Below are 24974 nucleotides of genomic sequence, written 5' to 3'. Positions count from 1 at the left end.
GCGACTCGCAGTGGTATGCAATTCCATTTGCGACCGAGTACGTGGTCGCAAAGGGAGTGGCAGTTACCATCCACTTGAAGTGGATGGTAACCCACTCGCAAACTGGAAGGGGCCCCCATAGGAACCCTTCCCCTTTGTGAGTGGACCCAAAACTATTTTGGCAGAGCAGGCAGTGGTCCAAGGGACCACTACCTGCCCTGAAAAAAAACAAAAATAAAGGATTTGGTTTATTTTTCTAAGTGCAGCTCGTTTTCCTTTAAGGAAAACGGGCTACACTTGGGGGAAAAAAAACTGCTTTATTTAAAAGCAGTCACGGACATGGAGGTTTGCTGTTCCCAGCAGGCCTCCATCCCCGTGAGTGCCCATAGTCGCTAAGGGGGCGCAAATTGGGACCCACCTCATTGATATTAATGAGGTGGGTTTTTGCGACCCCATAGCGACTCGCAGACGGTGTCGGAGACACCGTTCTGCATAGCAAATTGAAAGTCGCTAATTTCCGTCTTCCTACATCTGGCCCCTAGTGTACACATTTGGTTATGGCCCATGGGTTCAATATTAGCAAACCACAATTTACAAATGGCATTGAGTGAGGGTTGTGATAGTTATCACATAGAGTGACATATGTAGTGAAGTCAGTATGCGAAAGAGGTTCAGCCATAATGTCAGATGCATTAGGCATTATTTGGATGAGTAGTTTAGGCTGATGTCATCCATCCTGTAGAGACATGGATATGCTAGGTGTGAGATGCCCTTATGTATGCAGGCTTCACATGTACTTCCTCTGAGACTTTAAGTGAACTATGTTGTGACAATTGCTGCAACAAATACATTACAAGTAATGTACAAATAACCCATTGTGCTACTCCACCCAATGCAATTCCAAAGGTAAATATTTGCCATTTCTCTTCACAGCTGCAAACATGAGTGCCGCGGATAGACACCAATTTGAGAGGCGTGCCATGCGATACAGGCACATCCTGCAGGTGCAGTCGGGGTACCGGAGGATGGCCCGCAAATATCAATCAGATCGGGCCTCCGGGGCATGGTGGGCCTCACCACAGGGTGGGCCTACATTGCCCACAACAGCCACCAACACCACATCCACCAGGTCTCCCCAAGTGGCCCCAGCAACGTCGGGCACAGTGGACCCTGGCTCCTCATCCAGACCTGGACCCAGCCATCTTCAACAACCAGGACAGTCCAGTGGGCATTCAACTGCTGGCACAAGGTCCACCTCGGCCGGCACACAGACAGCATCAGCCCCTCCTGTGGACCCAGCCGCATTCCTGGCATTGAGCCGTAAATTGGACAAGGTGTTTCATAAGGTGGACAAGCTGAGCCAGGATGTGGCGTATATAAAAAAAAGGGTTCGCTCCATCAGGCGGACCCTACGGAGGACCAACCTCTAGGACATTTGCCTTGTTTTACTTTTACCCCTCCCCTCTCTCCTCTTTCCTATTTTGTGCTGATAGTTGGGTTTTGGGGATTAGTATTAGGTTAGTATAGGTAATTAGCTTAGTTAGTGTTAGGGAAGAGGGTGGGGGGTCCTTAATCTTTCTATCTTTATTTTTTGGGTGGGTGGGTGGGGGTCAATGTTGGGATTCCTGTTTCTTTAAAAAAAAAAAAAAAAAAAAATATATATATATATATATATATATGCTTGTTTAGGATAGTATAGTATGTGTGTAGGTTAGTAAGTGTTGTCCTGCATGTGTCCTGTCTCATAATGGTGGGTGGGGGGTTGATGTTTAGATCATTTCGTTATATGTGTAGAGTTAGTTTAGCTTAGGTTAGTTAGGGACAGTTGTGGGTTAGTAGTAGTCAGGTTAGATTAGTGTAGGTATTACTTTTCCCTTAGTTGCCTCTTGTGTGAATAAATAGTAATAAATATATAGTTAACCCTTTACATGATGCGTTAGGTGCTACTTTATCATGGCCTTGACATCAGTGTAGGTGAATGTTTTTGTATGACATTAGTGTCCTATGCTAGCCATCCCCAGAAAATGGAGGTTTAACATGCCAGCTACCCCTGTGATCACTTGGTAAGTATCCACCATTTGGGAGACCCACCATTGGTAGTTTGCATTGATCACCAAGGTTTTGTGTTGGTGAGTATGTATTCTACTTGACAAAGTGTGCTTCCAGACTTGTTATTGTGGGTAATTTCATAGGTCGGACTGCAGTGTGATGTTCAGGGAGATCATTGTAGATGAGGTGTTGTTAACACTCTTGTCTTGTTGCCTTCATTGCTGACCTACATCATGTGTGTGCTAATTCTGCATGACTTTACTTCATGGAAGTATACTCAGAAAGGGTGATTGATGCAGTGTTATTTGTTTATGTTTGCTTACATTTTGCAGCATAATTTCATGTTTTAGTATTGCATGGTGCCTACATATCTCAGCCACCATTAGTTGACTAGAATTGCTATAGATGGTGCATCATTCTGTCCAAAACACCATGATTGTGTGTGGTTAGTCCCTTCATCAGTTATTCTCCTCAGTATGGTAAGGCTATGATGCAATCCTGGCCACTGCACAGATGTATCAGAGTACATGATGTCAGGACAGTTGTATTGACAAGCTACATGGTTGCCACACAGGCACTTTGGAGTTATGTTCTGCACAGTTGAAGTGTGAAATAACACAGAGACATATTAGGTGTGCAAGTGCTATTTATTTATAGGTGCTGTAGTGCAAAATGTCCTTTGTCCATGATTGCTGGGTCCGTTCTGGTGCATTCTTACATAGTGATTCTACAGAAGGGGTGTGGATGATGCTCCTGACATGCTGGGGTGATGTCACAGACAGTGCAGAGGGACAGGAATTGGCAAATAGTAGGAGAGAGACATTCACTGGCAATGCTGACAAGTCATACAGTGGATTGCAGAACAGTCATTGAGTGTAGTTGTAGTGAGACTGGCAATTGTCAAAACGTAGGACCTTGGTCAAAGTAGGCCATGGTGCAGGGACTAGTGCTTCCGGGTACTCTTCCTTGTGAATGTGATCTGTTCCATGTCTTCTTCTTCTGATGTGTGTGTTGCCTGGTTTGTCCTTGTTGTTGTTGGTTGTGAAGGGGCAACACACACCTCAGTGTTAGAAGACGTGGAGGCAGACATCCCGGGGGCTGCTCCCTGTGGAGTTATTAAGGGCAGTACTGCAGCAAGGAGGGCCTGCTGGTTTTTGAGAATGGCAGCCACATCACGATGGTAGGCAGCCAGGTCGGCCCTGAGGGGTTCAATGTTGCATTCGTGCACACGTTGACTGGATTGCAATTGTAGGTGTTGTGTCAACTGGATGACAGCTGTGCTGATTTCCTTCTGTGTTTTGGCAAGTTCCTGCAAGAGAGATGTTCGGGCTTCCGTAGCAGCTGCCTGATCTGCAAATGACGTCATGCACGAACGCACCCCCTCAAGGCTGGCTGCCATGTTTTGCATCCCCACCCGCACCTCCTTGGCCAGCTTCCGCTGGACACCAACTACAGTTCTTTCAAAGCTGGTGCCAGTGTCGTCAGACTCCTCAGCTGTGTTGGAGCTGGCAGGTCTCACAATTGGGGTGGTGGGTGGTTCTTCTGTGATGGCTGCTTCTTCTGTGCTCCTCCTTGTGACTGAAGGTGGGGTCTGGAGGCTTTCAAGGACCTTTTGGATAGTCTCCTGGGACATATTTATGGGCTCGTCATCCATGTCATCAGGGAACTCAGGGACAGGCATATCTGCAGGAGATCCATGTTCCTCTGCAATGAAAGAGGGTACAATTAGTGTGTCTGTGTTGTGAAAATTTTGCCATAAGATGCAAGCCTTTGGATGACTTAACTTTGTGCTCTGGTTTGGTATTGGTATCTGCTGTCCTTCATATGGGCATTGTTATAGGCCTATGGCCCACCTGTGTGTAACATGTATGATATTGAGTTATCAAACTTGTCTGCCTAATTGCCTCTAGGTGTTGCTTTGTCCAAATGTGGGAATAGCCATCTTTTTGTCCTACTCGTCCCTCCGTGTATTTCTATTCTTATGGAGAGACATTTTGTCGCGTGGGCTCTCATTATCCTACATGAGATTACTGGATTTCTAGGCAGCAGGATAGCTAATGGTGTGGGGGACTGAGTCTGACCCACTTGTAAATAACTCTGTCACCCTAATTCTTTCTTTTTGCTCTGGCTAACTAGCATTGCCTCATGTCTCCCACGGCAAAGAAATGATTAGACAGCCGAGCGCATGACATCTTTGGAACTTCTCTGGGAAGTCGTGGTCACTCAGATCCAAACCAATTCTCTCTTTTCCAGTATGATCTCATATACAAATGACAAAGACCATATTGGTTTTATATGATGATTTCATAAAACAACTGACTTTTAGATAATTAGGTGTGAGCCACAATAACCCAAACAATACAACATGGTAGAATTGAAATAGTCACCAGGAATGTAACACATTTGAACAAAGCTATCATGGTGCCTAACTTTTTCTACTCTCCCTCTGCTTGTTCTATTTAGAGCACAGCATGTTTAGCTTGGAGCTTGCCTGTCTGAATCACTGGGGAGACATCAGCCCTCATATCTGAGCAATGGCCTGTGATCTGGTTCATCATCTGCAGCAAGGCGGGCAGCGTCTAGTTGTGGTTCACTGTTCGGAAACTCCCTCTTGCGTGTATTGTGACAAGGAAGTGATTTTATAACTAACATGTCATCGTGATGACAAAGTGTCCCTACGCAGGAACGCCAAATCTGAACTCCTACCACGTCTATCGGCAATGTGCCAGACTGTATCCTTGACTGGAGCACAGAGTGAGTATGTTCTGGAGAACTGCAATGCTGAAGTAGGCAAAACAGTCTGATATGACTAAAAAACAACACCGTAGAACTGGCTATTTACAAAATTACTGATACGAAGCCTAATAAATAGCATTTAGTGCAAAGTGCACAGAGGCTCTAAGCTGTTAGCAAATGAGTAAAAGTACATTCAGGTCAAGGTGCACAAAGGCCTAAAGCCTGAAGCTAATGCGCAAAGTATACGTAAAACTTACCACACTACACTTTGACTGGCTGTGGGTGTTGTGAATGCCCTGGCAGCACACTTGCCTCTCAGGACCTGCCCCAAACACTTTTTATTCACATTGACCTAAATGTGCATGTTATGTAGCATATCCTATGCATGGCAATGTTAGGATGTGGTATGGATGTACACATTGTTGATGTTTCGAGATGATGTTGGGTAATGTGTGTTTAATTGTATTGCCCTGTTTATCGTATCAAGGTCCTATTTGGTTCTCAGACTGTGCAGGTGTGTTTCAGTGACCAGTTGCATGTGTCCCCTCCTCAATGTTGTTGTCTGAGCAGTATGACATTAGTGATGTTGCCTTGTTAGCCAGGCACGTGAGGGACCCTGACGTTTGCAGCATGTGTGTGTCCTTAGTGCTGTGTGGCTCCTATTGCTATTTATTTTGGCTGATGTATGTGTCAAGTATGGACATTGGCATTTAAGTGTACTGGCGCCTTTGTCTTATTTCTATAAATAGTTGCAGATGTCATCCTCACCCCCTAATTTAGGTATGTATGTTCCATGGGGAGGTTCCTGCCATTTGCTACTATAGCTGCACAGAGATCAGAGGTGTTATTGTCAACTGTTGTCGCAGTTACATTGCAGTTGTTGTTTTGGCTACTGGATTACAGATGGGGACCTAGTTTATGTAGGATACATTTTGACTGATGAGTGCCTGGATCTAAGTTTGACGTAGTAGCCTTCCCACCTGTCGCTGCCTTCCCTTGGCTCCATTGTTGTGATTACAGGATGGCCCCATGGGACTGTTGCTGGTGCTGTATATTGTCGTGCCCCACCTTCAGTCTGTGCTGGCCATGCCCCCCTGCCGTGCCCCTTTACCCATGCCACTTCATATATATGCTGAGTTACATGCATTGTGTAGTAGGTATTCCCCCCCCCGGTTGCAGTTATCATTATTGTATTATGATTCCCCATGCGACTTACCCTGCATGTGCATTGTGTCGTGGTAGTCTGCGCTGTCCTGTCCTTGAATCCCTGTGACGATCTCCTCAGGGATGACGGCTGCGACCATCTCCTCCATGTGGTCCAGGGCCTCCTGGTGTGCTGGACTCCCCCCTCCAGTCTGCAGTGCTGCCTTCCTGTTCCTGGCCATTTTTTCTTTTGTCCTACGTTTACAGTCATGCCAGCGTTTCTTACACTCGGTGACTGTTCTGCGTTCTTCAGCTACACTGTTGATCTTGTCCACAATTTGTTTCCATATGGCCTCTCTCCTACTGATAGGCAATTTAGAGGTGATGAACAATTGGTGCTGGTGTTCCGTCACCTCTTTCACCAGGATTTCCTGCTCCTCTGCACTGAAGCGACACTTTCTTTTTTTTCTGAACATGTCCTAGTTCCTGTATGGATCATCCTGGCTGGTTCCTGGTCTGCTGTCATCTTCCTGGGGTCTGTTGTGGCATCTGGGATCCATTTTGGCTCTCCTCTGCTGAAAGGGCTGTTTCCACGGGTAAATTTGGCACAATTGCGTCAAAATAAACAGCGCTTTCCGGGTTGCGCTGTCGTAAATCGACCCACAGTCATTTGTGTCGCGTTAACGTTGGTTTCCTTTACGACTTGACGCCGCTGTGTGCGTCACGAAATAATGACTCCCACCTGTTTGTTGCGCCGCCGTGCGTCGAAGTATAAATTTGACGCCCGCACAGCGCATCGAAATGGCGTTAGCCGGCGCTAATTTTTTTGACGCAAAACTGCATTAGCGCAGTTTTGCGTCAAAAAGTATAAATATGGCCCTTAGGGGGTCATTCTGACCCTGGCGGTAATTACCGCCATGGCGGAGGTCGGCGGTAGCACCGCCAACAGGCTGGTGGTGCACCGCTGGGCATTCTGACCGCGGCGGTTCAGCCGCGGCCAGAAACGGAAAGTCGGCGGTGTACCGCCGACTTCCCGCTGCCCTTGAGAATCCTCCATGGCGGCGGAGCGCGCTCCGCCGCCATGGGGATTCTGATACCCCCTACCGCCATCCTGTTCCTGGCGGGTCTCCCGCCAGGAACAGGATGGCGGTAGGGGGTGCCGCGGGGCCCCTGGGGGCCCCTGCAGTGCCCATGCCAATGGCATGGGCACTGAAGGGGCCCCCGTAAGAGGGCCCCACGAAGAATTTCAGTGTCTGCTTTGCAGACACTGAAATTCGCGACGGGTGCAACTGCACCCGTCGCACCTTCCCACTCCCCCGGCTCCATTCTGAGCCGGCGTCCTCGTGGGAAGGGTGTTTCCCGCTGGGCTGGCGGGCGGACTTTCGGCAGTCGCCCGCCAGCCCAGTGCGAAACCCAGAATGACCGCCGCGGTCTTTTGACCGCGGTACGGTCTTCTGGTGGTTCCCGCTTGGCGGGCGGCTACTGCCGCCCGCCAAGCTTAGAATCACCCCCTTAGTGTCTATAGGGTTGCACCCTATCTATAAATAACACCTCTTTATGAATGTATCCCTGATCCTATGGTTCACAGGACTAGGGCTAGGAATAGCCATGTGAAATTTTGTATATTATTTTTTTAAATATGGCCCTTAGGGGGTCATTCTGACCCTGGCGGTAATTACCGCCATGGCGGAGGTCGGCGGTAGCACCGCCAACAGGCTGGCGGTGCACCGCTGGGCATTCTGACCGCGGCGGTTCAGCCGCGGCCAGAAACGGAAAGTCGGCGGTGTACCGCCGACTTCCCGCTGCCCTTGAGAATCCTCCATGGCGGCGGAGCGCGCTCCGCCGCCATGGGGATTCTGATACCCCCTACCGCCATCCTGTTCCTGGCGGGTCTCCCGCCAGGAACAGGATGGCGGTAGGGGGTGCCGCGGGGCCCCTGGGGGCCCCTGCAGTGCCCATGCCAATGGCATGGGCCCTGAAGGGGCCCCCGTAAGAGGGCCCCACGAAGAATTTCAGTGTCTGCTTTGCAGACACTGAAATTCGCGACGGGTGCAACTGCATCCGTCGCACCTTCCCACTCCCCCGGCTCCATTCTGAGCCGGCGTCCTCGTGGGAAGGGTGTTTCCCGCTGGGCTGGCGGGCGGACTTTCGGCGGTCGCCCGCCAGCCCAGTGCGAAACCGAGAATGACCTTTTGACCGCGGTACGGTCTTCTGGCGGTTCCCGCTTGGCGGGCGGCTACTGCCGCCCGCCAAGCTTAGAATCACCCCCTTAGTGTCTATAGGGTTGCACCATATCTATAAATAACACCTCTTTATGAATGTATCCCTGATCCTATGGTTCACAGGACTAGGGCTAGGAATAGCCATGTGAAATTTTGTATATTATTTTTTTTTAAAGCATGTTATCACTACAATTGGAGTAAACTGGGTAGGCAACATCTTAACGCTTGTTAACCGCCTTCCTGCTCAATGTTCCCTGAGCAGGCAGAAAGAAAATGTTAATATCCATTCTTCTTTTTATAATTTTTTATTTCATTGTTATGAGCATGTGTGCTTTTGATTATATGTTGTCTGTTTGCACTTTATTCTTGGAGGCCCATGAAGGACAGGATTTCAATTCAACCACCCTCAGACATTTGCCTTGAGCGGGTGATTGCAGGCAGATAGTTGACATAATTTAAGCACTTTTGTCTTTCAAATTTGTCCCTGATTATTACAGGATTATTCATGCCCCTTAAGGCTTATTATTTATTCTTAAAAATGCTTGGGTTGGTGATTGTGTTGAGGGAAGTTTGTATATTTAAACTGAGAATTACTGTACTCCTATGTTTGTATTTGTTCCGTACATGTGTACATACGGATCTCAAGACCACATTTGCTGACCGAATTTTGTACCTACATTTTCTTAATTGTGTTTTTGATACTTCTGTGTAGATTTGTATGGTTTTGTCCTTTTAATGCTCTTTTAACTGTTTTGTGTACTTTTATAGTCTTGGCTGACCAAAATAAAGTAACTTAAACTATTTAACTTTAACTCTAATCTTGGCTGCAAAGTGCACTCATGCATTTTCCTGAGTAGTAAGCGCTATATAAATACAAATCACAGCCACAATTACAATTATATGTAAAAAGGTGTCACAAGATGTATCCAAAAGAGGAAGAAATTGACCAACTGGGCAAGACCAAGTGTGAAATGGCAATTGGCCTTTCTTTCTATCATAAAAGTAGTTTCAAGTTACACAAATCAATGTTAGACTGGAGAAGATTATGGAGCTCATTATGACATTAGCGGTAAATTCCGAATACCGCCGTGGTGATGGCACCCAAAACAACACCGTGGAGGCGAACATCCGTCTGCCAGATTATGACATACACACACGAAACCGACAGAAACCAGCCACAACCACAAATCCGCCAGACCCACTGAACACGATAAACTGTTGGAACTAAGACCCATACCGTTACGCCAGCAAAACAACGCCCTCCAAATAATGACCCACAAATCACCATAGTGAACATACAACAGCGGTAAACTATTTGTGGTGCACACCGCTGCGGCAGAAATGGCCACCCAAAAACAAAACAAGACAACATTGGCCAGTCCAAAAAACCAACACCTGACACAAATCCCACACACCCACCAACAGTACTATAAAACACCCCCCCACATCACCCACAATCCTTTGCAAATATGAGAAGACTGCTACACTTTGCCAGGCAAAATCCCAGAGCTAACTTCACACACAAACCATAACTACCCATTCATCCGTCCCGCACCGGACCCCACACACCCCATCACATCACTCAACACCCTCTGCACAACACACACAGCACACAACACCCATGTCCCATCAGAGACACCCCTGTTTCACTGATGAAGAGTGGCGGGTAATGGTGGAGGAAATAGTCAGGTTAGAGCCACAGCTGTTTGAAGCACAGGTACAGCAGATCTCCATTGCCAGGAAGATGGAGCTATGATGAAGGATTGTGGACAGGGTGAACGCCATGGGAACAAGCCCACGCACAAGGGACGACATAAGGAAGAGGTGAAATGTCCTACGGGGGAAGGTGCGTTCCATTGCAGCAAGGCACCAGCTCGCCATCGGGAGGACTGGCAGTGGACCCCCACCTCCTCCCCCACAGTTGACAGCATGGGAGGTGAAAGTCTTGGCAATACCGCATCCTGAGGGCCTCACTGAAGTAGCCTGAGGACGGGACCCTGGTGAGTCGCCATTACCAAACTACCACAACCCAGACCTGCATGCCATCTCACCCTGACTCCCTTCACCCCACTCCATCCCTCACAGTGCACCACCACAATTACCACACCTAAATGTCCACCCCTACATGCCATACCCACTGCAAGCACATACCTCCCAGCTCTGCATGCACACCCACCAGCAATGCATGGATAGCATGTAGAACTACCAATCCCACAATCCATCACCATACACTACAAAGTGGGAGGACAACACCAACATCATTGGGAAAGGTAGAAATGTGGAATATGTGACAGATAATCACCCTAACAAATCAGTTACATCCCCACAGGTGCACCAGCCAATGTCAGCAGCAACGAAGTGCCACGGCAACCCAGTCCACTACCAGAATATGACCTCAGTGAAGACAGCAATTCTGGAGGACTTGATCTGGATGAACTCCCTGGCCCATCTGGGACCACAGGTCAGTTGGGTACCACATCTCACAGCCAGTCCACCACAGGACTCCCGCCTCAGACTCAAACACCACAGCAGCCAGCCAGCACCCCCAAACCTCTGTCCCTAAGACACATCAATCTGTAGCGTGCCCACCTGTACAGGGACCCGAGTCGACACCACACAGGTAAGACAATGAGGGTCCTGGTGTAAGTGGGAGTGGGCACACCGTTCAGGGGACACAGGCACAGGGGGGCTAGGGACAGTCGGTGGACAGCTGTGCAGCAGAGGGAGGCCAGGCCCAGGGAACCCACTGCACAGGAGGCACTCATTAATGTCCTGGGGGCATACCAATAATCCCAGGAGAGGATGGGTCAGGTGATCAACATCATGCATAAGAACCAGCGGCTGCAGGGGAACACCACCAGAAGGTCATGCAAAAATTCTAGGCCTTGAATACCACCATGGCCTTCATTGCAGGGGTTCTGAGTGACATGGCGAACATCATGCGTGAGTACACAACACACCACTGGGCCTCTGCCAGCAGCCAGTGTACTGACCAGCCCTCCACATCTGCTTCAGCTAGTGGACAGGAGGCCCTGCCACAGGACTCACAGGCCACCAGCAGCCCTTCCCCTGCAGAAGGTGAACCATCCCGCAAACGTTCATTGCGACCCAGACAGACACCAGAGACAGTTGCCATGACCAAGACTACAGCCAGGAAATTAGCCCCTCCAGAATGTCCCCCTTGTGTTCAATTTGGACTGCCATTGCTCCTCTACCTATGGCTCCTAGACACTGGACCTGTGCTACAAACAGACTGGGCCATTACACTGGACTTTTCCCACCCCTTACCCCACTGTATTGCACTTTCCATTGTTTTTGTAAAAGTCAAACAAACACCCTTGAACACAACTAGAGCAATAGTTATTTATCAGTAAGGAATGTGCAATGTATTAAACTGTATTGAACTGCAATGTCCTGTGCAAATGTCCTGTAATGTGTTAATTCATCCAACAAATGTGTTCCAGCAGTCTGTAGACTTCACATCAGTATACTGTTGTGACCACACCAACATCTACAGTAAGGGAAGGCATAGGTGGCAGTCAATTTGATAGTGACTGGCACAATACAACAGCCACAAAGCACTTTACTAAAGTGGAGAAATACATAGATCAACAGTCTTACCTGAGTGTCACTGGAAGTACTGCAGAATGATATGTGTCCTGTTGTCCACAGCCTCCTCCTCTTCCTCCTCCTCACTGTCCTCAGAGTCTACTGCTACCCAGGTGCATTGTCACCCCCCTCCTCCTGCAGATAAGGCACATGGCGTCTGAGGCCCAAATTGTGCCACAATCTGGTAGACCTTCTCAGAGGAGTAGCAGAGGAATCCACTGGTTAAATGGAGGCACTTGAACCTGGCTTTCAGGAGACCGAAAGTGTGTTCCACAGTCCTTCTGGTATGCCCATGTGCATAATTGTACAGATTTTCAGCCCCTGTTCTGGGGTCAACAGCCTGGAAGAAGGTGGGGACACACATTAGCCATGCACAATGGCATGGGGTATGACTCCCGTAGGCATACACTGACATACATTGGGTGGGAACTCAAGATCACCTATGAGCCACACTTTGTGCCTCTGTAGTCATGCCATCACCTGTGGGACGCTGCTATTCCTCAATACACAGGAATCATGCACAGATCTAGGATACTTGGAAGTAACGTGGGAGATGTACTGGTCAGCAAGGCATACCATCTGGACATTGAGAGAGTGGAAACTTCCTATCCCTGTACACCTGTTCATTTTCCCTGGGAGGGACTAAGGGAATATGGGTCCCGTATGTCAAGACAGGGCACTCACCTGAAAAGCAGGATGTCTGCAGGGCCAATGGTATGCCCCCGACCTCCAGGAACACCTCTTGGCACTTCCTAGTGGACACAGAAACCATGGCAGGTGTCCCAAAAGGAAAGGGGGAGTTTAAGAGAAAGAGACAGAACACTGCCACGTCTTGCCGGTCCAGCAAGGTACCCTGTATCTTCGGGGGCAGGTCGTTGTTGACAGAGTGATAGTAGGGTTAGTGCACTCAACTTCCTCAAAACTGAATCTCTCTTTCTGATATGGGAACGGGAGAAGTAGAAGAACACCGGGATGCTCCAGCACTTTTCTTGGATAATAATAACTGTTGGCACAATTACTAACACTGCATTACCAAAAACCCAAACTGAGCACCATAACAATAGGTACTATGACACTGTGGCTGGCTTCACAGAGATTCACTGTTGCACACTACAATGAGAACCGTGGTTGCACTTATCATGCACAAGAAAGACCAAAGGGCATTAATTATATCACGTATAATTTCCTGCATGCACAGGGTTAAACTAAAAGGAACAAAAACAATCTGAGAAATACAAATGTCCACTCTGTGTTTAAACAGTTAGGGTGGCACAGTTGATTTGGTTTCACTGTGTGTGTGAAAAACACTTCAAAAGCAAATTCCTCAAACCAAAAACACAGGCATGAATGACACAATTTAACCCCTTCGCTGCCAGGCCTTTTCCCCCTCCTGTGCCGAGCCTTTTTTTAGCTATTTGGAGCAGTTCGCGCTTAGGCCCTCATAACTTTTTGTTCACGTAAGCTACCCACGCCAAATTTGCGTCCTTTTTTTCCAACATCCTAGGGATTCTAGAGGTACCCAGACTTTGTGGGTTCCCCAGAAGGAGGCCAAGAAATTAGCCAAAAAACAGTGAAAATTTTGTTTTTTTTTTAAAAAATTGAAAAATGGGCTGAAGAAGAAGGCTTCTGGTTTTTTCCCTGAAAAGGGCATCAACAAAGGGTTTGCGGTGATAAAATCACCAGCTTCCCAGCTTTCAGGAACAGGCAGACTTGAATCAGAAAACCCAATTTTTCAACACAATTTTGGCATTTTGCTGGGACATACCCCATTTTTACGATTTTTTGTGCTTTCAGCCTCCTTCCAGTCAGTGACAGAAATGGGTATGAAACCAATGCTGGATCCCAGAAACCGCAACATTTCTGAAAAGTAGACAAAATTCTGAATTCAGCAAGGGGTAATTTGTGTAGATCCTACAAGGGTTTCCTACAGAAAATAACAACTGAAAAAGAAAAATATTTAAATTGAGGTGAAAAAAACATAAATTTTTCTCTAAGTTTTACTCTGTAATTTTTTCCTGCAATGTCAGATTTTCGAAAGCAATATACCGTTACGTCTGCTGGACTCTTCTGGTTGCAGGGATATATAGGGCTTGTAGGTTCATCAAGAACTCTAGGTACCCAGAGCCAATAAATGACCTGCACCCTGCAGTGGGTTTTCATTCTATGCCGGGTATACAGCAATTCATTTGCTGAAATATAAAGAGTAAAAAATAGCTATCAAGAAAACCTTTGTATTTCCAAAATGGGCACAAGATAAGGTGTTGAGAAGCAGTGGTTATTTGCACATCTCTGAATTCCAGGGTGCCCATACTAGCATGTGAATTACAGGGCATTTCTCAAATAGATGTATTTTTTACACACTGTCTTACATTTGGAAGGGAAAAATGTAGAGAAAGACAAGGGGCAATAACACTTGTTTTGCTATTCTATGTTCCCCCAAGTCTCCCGATAAAAATGATACCTCACTTGTGTGGGTAGGCCTAGCGCCCGTGACAGGATACGCCCCAAAACACAACGTGGACACATCACAGAAAACAGACCTGTTTTTAGCAAAGTGCCTACCTGTAGATTTTGGCCTTTAGCTCAGCCGCCACCTAGGGAAACCTACCAAACCTGTGCATTTCTGAAAACTAGAGACCTAGGGGAATCCAAGATGGGGAGACTTGTGTGGCTGGGACCAGGTTCTGTTACCCAGAATCCTTTGCAAACCTCAAAATTTGGCTAAAAAAACACATGTTCCTCACATTTCTGTGGCAGAAAGTTCTGGAATCTGAGAGGAGCCACACATTTCCTTCCACCCAGCGTTCCCCCACGTCTCCCGATAAAAATGATACCTCACTTGTGTGGGTAGGCCTAGCGCCCGCGACAGGAAACGCCCCAAAGCGCAACGTGGACACATCACAGAAAACAGACCTGTTTTTAGCAAAGTGCCTACCTGTAGATTTTGGCCTGTAGCTCAGCCGCCACCTAGGGAAACCTACCAAACCTGTGCATTTCTGAAAACTAGAGACCTAGGGGAATCCAAGATGGGGTGACTTGTGTGGCTGGGACCAGGTTCTGTTACCCAGAATCCTTTGCAAACCTCAAAATTTGGCTAAAAAAACACATGTTCCTCACATTTCTGTGGCAGAAAGTTCTAGAATCTGAGAGGAGCCACAAATTTCCTTCCACCCAGCGTTCCCCCACATCTCCCGATAAAAATGATACCTCACTTGTGTGGGTAGGCCTAGCGCCCGCGACAGGAAACGCCCCAAAGCGCAACGTGGACACAGTCAAATTTTTGAAGGAAAACAGAGGTGTTTTTTGCAAAGTGCCTACCTGTAGATTTTGGCCTGTAGCTCAGCCGCCACCTAGGGAAACCTACCAAACCTGTGCATTTCTGAAAACTAGAGACCTGGGGGAATCCAAGATGGGGTGACTTGTGTGGCTGGGACCAGGTTCTGTTACCCAGAATCCTTTGCAAACCTCAAAATTTGGCTAAAAAAACACATGTTCCTCACATTTCTGTGGCAGAAAGTTCTGGAATCTGAGAGGAGCCACAAATTTCCTTCCACCCAGCGTTCCCCCACGTCTCCCGATAAAAATGATACCTCACTTGTGTGGGTAGGCCTAGCGCCCGCGACAGGAAACGCCCCAAAGCGCAACGTGGACACATCACAGAAAACAGACCTGTTTTTAGCAAAGTGCCTACCTGTGGATTTTGGCCTGTAGCTCAGCCGCCACCTAGGGAAACCTACCAAACCTGTGCATTTCTGAAAACTAGAGACCTAGGGGAATCCAAGATGGGGTGACTTGTGTGGCTGGGACCAGGTTCTGTTACCCAGAATCCTTTGCAAACCTCAAAATTTGCCTAACAAAACACATGTTCCTCACATTTCTGTGGCAGAAAGTTCTGGAATCTGAGAGGAGCCACAAATTTCCTTCCACCCAGCGTTCCCCCACGTCTCCCAATAAAAATGATACCTCACTTGTGTGGGTAGGCCTAGCGCCCACGACAGAAAACGCCCCAAAGCGCAACGTGGACACATCACAGAAAACAGACCTGTTTTTAGCAAAGTGCCTACCTGTGGATTTTGGTCTGTAGCTCAGCCGCCACCTAGGGAAACCTACCAAACCTGTGCATTTCTGAAAACTAGAGACCTAGGGGAATCCAAGATGGGGTGACTTGTGTGGCTGGGACCAGGTTCTGTTACCCAGAATCCTTTGCAAACCTCAAAATTTGGCTAAAAAAACACATGTTCCTCACATTTCTGTGGCAGAAAGTTCTGGAATCTGAGAGGAGCCACAAATTTCCTTCCACCCAGCGTTCCCCCACGTCTCCTGATAGAAATTATACCTCACTTGTGTGGGTAGGCCTAGCGCCCACGACAGGAAACGCCCCAAAGCGCAACGTGGACACAACCAAATTTTTGAAGGAAAACAGAGGTGTTTTTTGCAAAGTGCCTACCTGTAGATTTTGGCCTGTAGCTCAGCCGCCACCTAGGGAAACGTACCAAACCTGTGCATGTCTGAAAACTAGAGACCTGGGGGGACCAGGTTCTGTTACCCAGAATCCTTTGCAAACCTCAAAATGTGGCTAAAAAAACACATGTTCCTCACATTTCTGTGGCAGAAAGTTCTGGAATCTGAGAGGAGCCACAAATTTCCTTCCACCCAGCGTTCCCCCACATCTCCCGATAAAAATGATACCTCACTTGTGTGGGTAGGCCTAGCGCCCGCGACAGGAAACACCCCAAAGCGCAACGTGGACACATCACAGAAAATAGACCTGTTTTTAGCAAAGTGCCTACCTGTGGATTTTGGCCTGTAGCTCAGCCGCCACCTAGGGAAACCTACCAAACCTGTGCATTTCTGAAAACTAGAGACCTAGGGGAATCCAAGATGGGGTGACTTGTGTGGCTGGGACCAGGTTCTGTTACCCAGAATCCTTTGCAAACCTCAAAATTTGGCTAAAAAAACACATGTTCCTCACATTTCTGTGGCAGAAAGTTCTGGAATCTGAGAGGAGCCACAAATTTCCTTCCTCCCAGCGTTCCCCCATGTCTCCCGATAAAAATGATACCTCACTTGTGTGGGTAGGCCTAGCGCCCACGACAGGAAACGCCCCAAAGCGCAACGTGGACACAACCACAATTTTGAAGGAAAACAGAGGTGTTTTTTGCAAAGTGCCTACCTGTAGATTTTGGCCTGTAGCTCAGCCGCCACCTAGGGAAACCTACCAAACCTGTGCATTTCTGAAAACTAGAGACCTGGGGGAATCCAAGATGGGGTGACTTGTGTGGCTGGGACCAGGTTCTTTTACCCAGAATCCTTTGCAAACCTCAAAATTTGGCTAAAAAAACACATGTTCCTCACATTTCTGTGGCAGAAAGTTCGGGAATCTGAGAGGAGCCACAAATTTCCTTCCACCCAGCATTCCCCCACGTCTCCTGATAAAAATGATACCTCACTTGTGTGGGTAGGCCTAGCGCCCGCGACAGGAAACGCCCCAAAGCGCAACGTGGACACATCACAGAAAACAGACCTGTTTTTAGCAAAGTGCCTACCTGTGGATTTTGGCCTGTAGCTCAGCCGCCACCTAGGGAAACCTACCAAACCTGTGCATTTCTGAAAACTAGAGACCTAGGGGAATCCAAGATGGGGTGACTTGTGTGGCTGGGACCAGGTTCTGTTACCCAGAATCCTTTGCAAACCTCAAAATTTGGCTAAAAAAACACATGTTCCTCACATTTCTGTGGCAGAAAGTTCTGGAATCTGAGAGGAGCCACAAATTTCCTTCCACCCAGCGTTCCCCCACGTCTCCTGATAGAAATTATACCTCACTTGTGTGGGTAGGCCTAGCGCCCACGACAGGAAACGCCCCAAAGCGCAACGTGGACACAACCAAATTTTTGAAGGAAAACAGAGGTGTTTTTTGCAAAGTGCCTACCTGTAGATTTTGGCCTGTAGCTCAGCCGCCACCTAGGGAAACGTACCAAACCTGTGCATGTCTGAAAACTAGAGACCTGGGGGGACCAGGTTCTGTTACCCAGAATCCTTTGCAAACCTCAAAATGTGGCTAAAAAAACACATGTTCCTCACATTTCTGTGGCAGAAAGTTCTGGAATCTGAGAGGAGCCACAAATTTCCTTCCACCCAGCGTTCCCCCACATCTCCCGATAAAAATGATACCTCACTTGTGTGGGTAGGCCTAGCGCCCGCGACAGGAAACACCCCAAAGCGCAACGTGGACACATCACAGAAAATAGACCTGTTTTTAGCAAAGTGCCTACCTGTGGATTTTGGCCTGTAGCTCAGCCGCCACCTAGGGAAACCTACCAAACCTGTGCATTTCTGAAAACTAGAGACCTAGGGGAATCCAAGATGGGGTGACTTGTGTGGCTGGGACCAGGTTCTGTTACCCAGAATCCTTTGCAAACCTCAAAATTTGGCTAAAAAAACACATGTTCCTCACATTTCTGTGGCAGAAAGTTCTGGAATCTGAGAGGAGCCACAAATTTCCTTCCTCCCAGCGTTCCCCCATGTCTCCCGATAAAAATGATACCTCACTTGTGTGGGTAGGCCTAGCGCCCACGACAGGAAACGCCCCAAAGCGCAACGTGGACACAACCACAATTTTGAAGGAAAACAGAGGTGTTTTTTGCAAAGTGCCTACCTGTAGATTTTGGCCTGTAGCTCAGCCGCCACCTAGGGAAACCTACCAAACCTGTGCATTTCTGAAAACTAGAGACCTGGGGGAATCCAAGATGGGGTGACTTGTGTGGCTGGGACCAGGTTCTTTTACCCAGAATCCTTTGCAAACCTCAAAATTTGGCTAAAAAAACACATGTTCCTCACATTTCTGTGGCAGAAAGTTCGGGAATCTGAGAGGAGCCACAAATTTCCTTCCACCCAGCATTCCCCCACGTCTCCTGATAAAAATGATACCTCACTTGTGTGGGTAGGCCTAGCGCCCGCGACAGGAAACGCCCCAAAGCGCAACGTGGACACATCACAGAAAACAGACCTGTTTTTAGCAAAGTGCCTACCTGTGGATTTTGGCCTGTAGCTCAGCCGCCACCTAGGGAAACCTACCAAACCTGTGCATTTCTGAAAACTAGAGACCTAGGGGAATCCAAGATGGGGTGACTTGTGTGGCTGGGACCAGGTTCTGTTACCCAGAATCCTTTGCAAACCTCAAAATTTGGCTAAAAAAAACACATGTTCCTCACATTTCTGTGGCAGAAAGTTCTGGAATCTGAGAGGAGCCACAAATTTCCTTCCACCCAGCGTTCCCCCACGTCTCCCGATAAAAATTACATCTCACTTGTGTGGGTAGGCCTAGCGCCCGTGACAGGAAACGCCCCAAAGCGCAACGTGGACACATCACAGAAAACAGACCTGTTTTTAGCAAAGTGCCTACCTGTGGATTTTGGTCTGTAGCTCAGCCGCCACCTAGGGAAACCTACCAAACCTGTGCATTTCTGAAAACTAGAGACCTAGGGGAATCCAAGATGGGGTGACTTGTGTGGCTGGGACCAGGTTCTGTTACCCAGAATCCTTTGCAAACCTCAAAATTTGGCTAAAAAAACACATGTTCCTCACATTTCTGTGGCAGAAAGTTCTGGAATCTGAGAGGAGCCATAAATTTCCTTCCACCCAGCATTCCCCCACGTCTCCCGATAAAAATGATACCTCACTTGTGTGGGTAGGCCTAGCGCCCACGACAGGAAACGCCCCAAAGCGCAACGTGGACACAACCAAATTTTTGAAGGAAAACAGAGGTGTTTTTTGCAAAGTGCCTACCTGTAGATTTTGGCCTGTAGCTCAGCCGCCACCTAGGGAAACCTACCAAACCTGTGCATTTCTGAAAACTAGAGACCTAGGGGAATACAAGATGGGGTGACTTGTGTGGCTGGGACCAGGTTCTGTTACCCAGAATCCTTTGCAAACCTCAAAATGTGGCTAAAAAAACACATGTTCCTCACATTTCTGTGGCAGAAAGTTCTGGAATCTGAGAGGAGCCACAAATTTCCTTCCACCCAGCGTTCCCCCACGTCTCCCGATAAAAATAATACCTCACTTGTGTGGGTAGGCCTAGCGCCCGCGACAGGAAACGACCCAAAGCGCAGCGTGGACACATCACAGAAAATAGACCTGTTTTTAGCAAAGTGCCTTCCTGTGGATTTTGGCCTGTAGCTCAGCCGCCACCTAGGGAAACCTACCAAACCTGTGCATTTCTGAAAACTAGAGACCTAGGGGAATCCAAGATGGGGTGACTTGTGTGTCTGGGACCAGGTTCTGTTACCCAGAATCCTTTGCAAACCTCAAAATTTGGCTAAAAAAACACATGTTCCTCACATTTCTGTGGCAGAAAGTTCTGGAATCTGAGAGGAGCCACAAATTTCCTTCCACCCAGCGTTCCCCCACATCTCCCGATAAAAATGATACCTCACTTGTGTGGGTAGGCCTAGCGCCCGCGACAGGAAACACCCCAAAGCGCAACGTGGACACATCACAGAAAATAGACCTGTTTTTAGCAAAGTGCCTACCTGTGGATTTTGGCCTGTAGCTCAGCCGCCACCTAGGGAAACCTACCAAACCTGTGCATTTCTGAAAACTAGAGACCTAGGGGAATCCAAGATGGGGTGACTTGTGTGGCTGGGACCAGGTTCTGTTACCCAGAATCCTTTGCAAACCTCAAAATTTGGCTAAAAAAACACATGTTCCTCACATTTCTGTGGCAGAAAGTTCTGGAATCTGAGAGGAGCCACAAATTTCCTTCCACCCAGCGTTCCCCCACGTCTCCCGATAAAAATGATACCTCACTTGTGTGGGTAGGCCTAGCGCCCGCGACAGGAAACGCCCCAAAGCGCAACGTGGACACATCACAGAAAACAGACCTGTTTTTAGCAAAGTGCCTACCTGTGGATTTTGGCCTGTAGCTCAGCCGCCACCTAGGGAAACCTACCAAACCTGTGCATTTCTGAAAACTAGAGACCTAGGGGAATCCAAGATGGGGTGACTTGTGTGGCTGGGACCAGGTTCTGTTACCCAGAATCCTTTGCAAACCTCAAAATTTGCCTAAAAAAACACATGTTCCTCACATTTCTGTGGCAGAAAGTTCTGGAATCTGAGAGGAGCCACAAATTTCCTTCCACCCAGCGTTCCCCCACGTCTCCCAATAAAAATGATACCTCACTTGTGTGGGTAGGCCTAGCGCCCACGACAGAAAACGCCCCAAAGCGCAACGTGGACACATCACAGAAAACAGACCTGTTTTTAGCAAAGTGCCTACCTGTGGATTTTGGTCTGTAGCTCAGCCGCCACCTAGGGAAACCTACCAAACCTGTGCATTTCTGAAAACTAGAGACCTAGGGGAATCCAAGATGGGGTGACTTGTGTGGCTGGGACCAGGTTCTGTTACCCAGAATCCTTTGCAAACCTCAAAATTTGGCTAAAAAAACACATGTTCCTCACATTTCTGTGGCAGAAAGTTCTGGAATCTGAGAGGAGCCACAAATTTCCTTCCACCCAGCGTTCCCCCACGTCTCCTGATAGAAATTATACCTCACTTGTGTGGGTAGGCCTAGCGCCCACGACAGGAAACGCCCCAAAGCGCAACGTGGACACAACCAAATTTTTGAAGGAAAACAGAGGTGTTTTTTGCAAAGTGCCTACCTGTAGATTTTGGCCTGTAGCTCAGCCGCCACCTAGGGAAACGTACCAAACCTGTGCATGTCTGAAAACTAGAGACCTGGGGGGACCAGGTTCTGTTACCCAGAATCCTTTGCAAACCTCAAAATGTGGCTAAAAAAACACATGTTCCTCACATTTCTGTGGCAGAAAGTTCTGGAATCTGAGAGGAGCCACAAATTTCCTTCCACCCAGCGTTCCCCCACATCTCCCGATAAAAATGATACCTCACTTGTGTGGGTAGGCCTAGCGCCCGCGACAGGAAACACCCCAAAGCGCAACGTGGACACATCACAGAAAATAGACCTGTTTTTAGCAAAGTGCCTACCTGTGGATTTTGGCCTGTAGCTCAGCCGCCACCTAGGGAAACCTACCAAACCTGTGCATTTCTGAAAACTAGAGACCTAGGGGAATCCAAGATGGGGTGACTTGTGTGGCTGGGACCAGGTTCTGTTACCCAGAATCCTTTGCAAACCTCAAAATTTGGCTAAAAAAAACACATGTTCCTCACATTTCTGTGGCAGAAAGTTCTGGAATCTGAGAGGAGCCACAAATTTCCTTCCTCCCAGCGTTCCCCCATGTCTCCCGATAAAAATGATACCTCACTTGTGTGGGTAGGCCTAGCGCCCACGACAGGAAACGCCCCAAAGCGCAACGTGGACACAACCACAATTTTGAAGGAAAACAGAGGTGTTTTTTGCAAAGTGCCTACCTGTAGATTTTGGCCTGTAGCTCAGCCGCCACCTAGGGAAACCTACCAAACCTGTGCATTTCTGAAAACTAGAGACCTGGGGGAATCCAAGATGGGGTGACTTGTGTGGCTGGGACCAGGTTCTTTTACCCAGAATCCTTTGCAAACCTCAAAATTTGGCTAAAAAAACACATGTTCCTCACATTTCTGTGGCAGAAAGTTCGGGAATCTGAGAGGAGCCACAAATTTCCTTCCACCCAGCATTCCCCCACGTCTCCTGATAAAAATGATACCTCACTTGTGTGGGTAGGCCTAGCGCCCGCGACAGGAAACGCCCCAAAGCGCAACGTGGACACATCACAGAAAACAGACCTGTTTTTAGCAAAGTGCCTACCTGTGGATTTTGGCCTGTAGCTCAGCCGCCACCTAGGGAAACCTACCAAACCTGTGCATTTCTGAAAACTAGAGACCTAGGGGAATCCAAGATGGGGTGACTTGTGTGGCTGGGACCAGGTTCTGTTACCCAGAATCCTTTGCAAACCTCAAAATTTGGCTAAAAAAAACACATGTTCCTCACATTTCTGTGGCAGAAAGTTCTGGAATCTGAGAGGAGCCACAAATTTCCTTCCACCCAGCGTTCCCCCACGTCTCCTGATAGAAATTATACCTCACTTGTGTGGGTAGGCCTAGCGCCCACGACAGGAAACGCCCCAAAGCGCAACGTGGACACAACCAAATTTTTGAAGGAAAACAGAGGTGTTTTTTGCAAAGTGCCTACCTGTAGATTTTGGCCTGTAGCTCAGCCGCCACCTAGGGAAACGTACCAAACCTGTGCATGTCTGAAAACTAGAGACCTGGGGGGACCAGGTTCTGTTACCCAGAATCCTTTGCAAACCTCAAAATGTGGCTAAAAAAACACATGTTCCTCACATTTCTGTGGCAGAAAGTTCTGGAATCTGAGAGGAGCCACAAATTTCCTTCCACCCAGCGTTCCCCCACATCTCCCGATAAAAATGATACCTCACTTGTGTGGGTAGGCCTAGCGCCCGCGACAGGAAACACCCCAAAGCGCAACGTGGACACATCACAGAAAATAGACCTGTTTTTAGCAAAGTGCCTACCTGTGGATTTTGGCCTGTAGCTCAGCCGCCACCTAGGGAAACCTACCAAACCTGTGCATTTCTGAAAACTAGAGACCTAGGGGAATCCAAGATGGGGTGACTTGTGTGGCTGGGACCAGGTTCTGTTACCCAGAATCCTTTGCAAACCTCAAAATTTGGCTAAAAAAAACACATGTTCCTCACATTTCTGTGGCAGAAAGTTCTGGAATCTGAGAGGAGCCACAAATTTCCTTCCTCCCAGCGTTCCCCCATGTCTCCCGATAAAAATGATACCTCACTTGTGTGGGTAGGCCTAGCGCCCACGACAGAAAACGCCCCAAAGCGCAACGTGGACACAACCACAATTTTGAAGGAAAACAGAGGTGTTTTTTGCAAAGTGCCTACCTGTAGATTTTGGCCTGTAGCTCAGCCGCCACCTAGGGAAACCTACCAAACCTGTGCATTTCTGAAAACTAGAGACCTGGGGGAATCCAAGATGGGGTGACTTGTGTGGCTGGGACCAGGTTCTTTTACCCAGAATCCTTTGCAAACCTCAAAATTTGGCTAAAAAAACACATGTTCCTCACATTTCTGTGGCAGAAAGTTCGGGAATCTGAGAGGAGCCACAAATTTCCTTCCACCCAGCATTCCCCCACGTCTCCTGATAAAAATGATACCTCACTTGTGTGGGTAGGCCTAGCGCCCGCGACAGGAAACGCCCCAAAGCGCAACGTGGACACATCACAGAAAACAGACCTGTTTTTAGCAAAGTGCCTACCTGTGGATTTTGGCCTGTAGCTCAGCCGCCACCTAGGGAAACCTACCAAACCTGTGCATTTCTGAAAACTAGAGACCTAGGGGAATCCAAGATGGGGTGACTTGTGTGGCTGGGACCAGGTTCTGTTACCCAGAATCCTTTGCAAACCTCAAAATTTGGCTAAAAAAACACATGTTCCTCACATTTCTGTGGCAGAAAGTTCTGGAATCTGAGAGGAGCCACAAATTTCCTTCCACCCAGCGTTCCCCCACGTCTCCCGATAAAAATTACATCTCACTTGTGTGGGTAGGCCTAGCGCCCGTGACAGGAAACGCCCCAAAGCGCAACGTGGACACATCACAGAAAACAGACCTGTTTTTAGCAAAGTGCCTACCTGTGGATTTTGGTCTGTAGCTCAGCCGCCACCTAGGGAAACCTACCAAACCTGTGCATTTCTGAAAACTAGAGACCTAGGGGAATCCAAGATGGGGTGACTTGTGTGGCTGGGACCAGGTTCTGTTACCCAGAATCCTTTGCAAACCTCAAAATTTGGCTAAAAAAACACATGTTCCTCACATTTCTGTGGCAGAAAGTTCTGGAATCTGAGAGGAGCCATAAATTTCCTTCCACCCAGCATTCCCCCACGTCTCCCGATAAAAATGATACCTCACTTGTGTGGGTAGGCCTAGCGCCCACGACAGGAAACGCCCCAAAGCGCAACGTGGACACAACCAAATTTTTGAAGGAAAACAGAGGTGTTTTTTGCAAAGTGCCTACCTGTAGATTTTGGCCTGTAGCTCAGCCGCCACCTAGGGAAACCTACCAAACCTGTGCATTTCTGAAAACTAGAGACCTAGGGGAATACAAGATGGGGTGACTTGTGTGGCTGGGACCAGGTTCTGTTACCCAGAATCCTTTGCAAACCTCAAAATGTGGCTAAAAAAACACATGTTCCTCACATTTCTGTGGCAGAAAGTTCTGGAATCTGAGAGGAGCCACAAATTTCCTTCCAC

Source organism: Pleurodeles waltl, chromosome 5 (assembly GCF_031143425.1).
Source record: "Pleurodeles waltl isolate 20211129_DDA chromosome 5, aPleWal1.hap1.20221129, whole genome shotgun sequence".
In the NCBI taxonomy this organism is placed as follows: Eukaryota; Metazoa; Chordata; class Amphibia; order Caudata; family Salamandridae; genus Pleurodeles; species Pleurodeles waltl.
This window is presented reverse-complemented; position numbering follows the sequence as displayed.